This window comes from Rousettus aegyptiacus, unplaced genomic scaffold (assembly GCF_014176215.1).
Source record: "Rousettus aegyptiacus isolate mRouAeg1 unplaced genomic scaffold, mRouAeg1.p scaffold_m13_p_9, whole genome shotgun sequence".
Taxonomy (NCBI): domain Eukaryota; kingdom Metazoa; phylum Chordata; class Mammalia; order Chiroptera; family Pteropodidae; genus Rousettus; species Rousettus aegyptiacus.
The window spans coordinates 257,979-260,256 of record NW_023416312.1 but is presented as its reverse complement, the minus strand read 5'-3'; the positions used below and the strand labels follow the sequence as shown (position 1 = coordinate 260,256).

Genomic DNA, 2,278 nt, shown 5'->3' with positions numbered 1-2,278 from the left:
GAAGTGCTAATGAGGGAGTTCCCAAGACAAACTTTGCTTTCTTCTCTGTTTGGCCTAAGGCTGTTCTCACCCCCGAGCAGAAAGGGAGTGTAGAGAAATCTGGAAGCCAGGTTGTCCAAGAAAGATGGGGCAAGCTAGTGCTGATTCATCGTCCATGCAATCTGCCTCCTGACCTCGTCAGGTAACTAATAACAAAACCACCGGCTCTTTGTTTTATTACTTCCCCCACCCCCAGAAATTTGGAATGTTACAGATGGTTGTGTTTTGACATGAATTTAATGTGCACACAAACATATAAAATTCCAGAATCCAAGTCTTGAAAGCTGCAATTCTCTCTCTTTCTCTTTCTTAGGTCTGGGTTTTATGTTCAATGCTCCTGACCGACAGCTTGGACTTGAAACATACCAGATAATCCTTCCGGACGTCTTGCCGGAGGAGCTTCATTTCTTGGCCCAAAACTTTGGAAAGGGAAAGAGATAATTAGGTTTCTAAAGTTAACATAATCGCACAGTGTGTGCAACTATGGAATTCAAAATTAGAACTAGAAAATTCAGCATTCAAACTGAAATTCCACGAGAGGAAAACAATCCACATTCCACCACTCGATTGCACAATTTTGTTTCCAGAAAACGGCAAAAATACAAATGCCACACACACACACAGAAAAAAAAACCCTTAATCTTTTGTTTTCACTTCTTTTCTGGCTTAGTAAACAATGTTTCAAGTATACAGAAAAGTAGAGAATATTCGAAAGAACATCCACACACCTACAAAAAGACTTTGTCAAATCTTAATCTTTTGCCGTATTTGCATCGGATAACTAACTGTTCTTGAAAAAATAGCCCCAAAGTTTTCTAGGTATAGTTCCTAGCTTCAGAGAGCAGCAGGAGAAAATATATTTTGGACCCAACTACAAATTTGGCAAATAAATCTGTAGCAGACGCCGTCGGCAGCACTCTATCCCAATCCGCTCACTCTTACCACTTTAGTGACTACCGGCCAGCTCCCAACCACCAGCACCTGCCTCGTTTTCTGCCTGAGAACATTCTCTGGCTGCCAGAGATAGCACTGCTGTTGGAATAGCACTAGCAATTGGGACAGCTGGGGAATTTATATCCCCTGGGAGCCGCCTTAACTAATGACTGATGGGAATTGGTGTATCAACAACCCAGCGCCTTTGTTCTTCGGGCGGGCTAACTCTCAGGCACCTGTTTTATCCAGCTTTTTGGAATGCTCAGCACGCTTAAGCCATAGTTATCCACAGCGATAATCTGCTTGATATCGAACCCTATTTCAGAAATTCTCTCTCACTTCTCCTCGCCCCTACCAGTGTCCTATGACCACCTCCCAAATGAATTACTTGTATTCAAACCCTTAGATCACAGTCTGTTTCTGAGCAAATCCAAATGGACTCCAACCAACTCTCATGCATGTGTATTCAGATGCTGGTAATGGTCACAGGTCTAGAGAAAATTGTCACCAGTTGTAGAGTTTGCCCAGAAGAAGGAAGAAAAAATATTGCATATTATTTAGAAATAGGATACAATAAAAACTTTGTTTTTTGGTTCTTGGAGAAGTTTGGATCACAATTCCATAAATAAAGTGTTAATAGCTGCTACACCAGGAAGCTTCTTTTTTTTTTTCTTTTTTAAAAGCCTGTAGCACCTGGTCTTCCTAGGTGGTCTCCCATCCAAGTACTAACCAGGCCCCACCCTGCTTAGCTTCCAGATCAGCCGAAATGGGCACATTCAGGGTGTATGGCCATAGACAAGGAAGCTTTTCTTTGTAAAGCCACACCTTTAGTTTCCATTCTAAACATCTTCACATGCAAAAGGACAGTGCTTTGTATATAAAAACCACCCTATTTGCCTGCGTTTGAAGCAAATATCTTTTTAAAACCTAGGTTTTGGTATAGCTTTTTGCGGCATTATCCTCTTTGTTTTGTATTTTATTATTTTCCACAACTGCACAAACAAGAGCAGCCTCTCTATGCGTGAACGTGAAGCCACAGTTTTATAATTTCTTCAAACACTGCACCTTGATCTTTCTTTTGTGAGATATCAAAATCGTTCATTTTTCTAACCTGTTTTTCTTAAGTAAATTTTTAATAAAAATACGTTATTTCTGCAATGGACCCTGCAGAAATAACGTATAGCATTGGTTGTTTAGTTGCTTTTTTTTTTTTAGCTAGAAATTGTGAAGTGAGGTCAATCATGGAGTCGTGTCACATCAGAAGGCTAAGGCTACTGCTGTACACTGAATGTCTGTGCTTCTTGTA

At 40.5% G+C, this 2,278-nt stretch overlaps 1 pseudogene; it reads right to left on the bottom strand.

The window, feature by feature from the left end:
- Window positions 1-1,653: 1,653 nt before the first annotated feature.
- On the bottom strand, window positions 1,654-1,769 carry LOC118608000 (annotated as a pseudogene).
- Window positions 1,770-2,278: the final 509 nt, after the last annotated feature.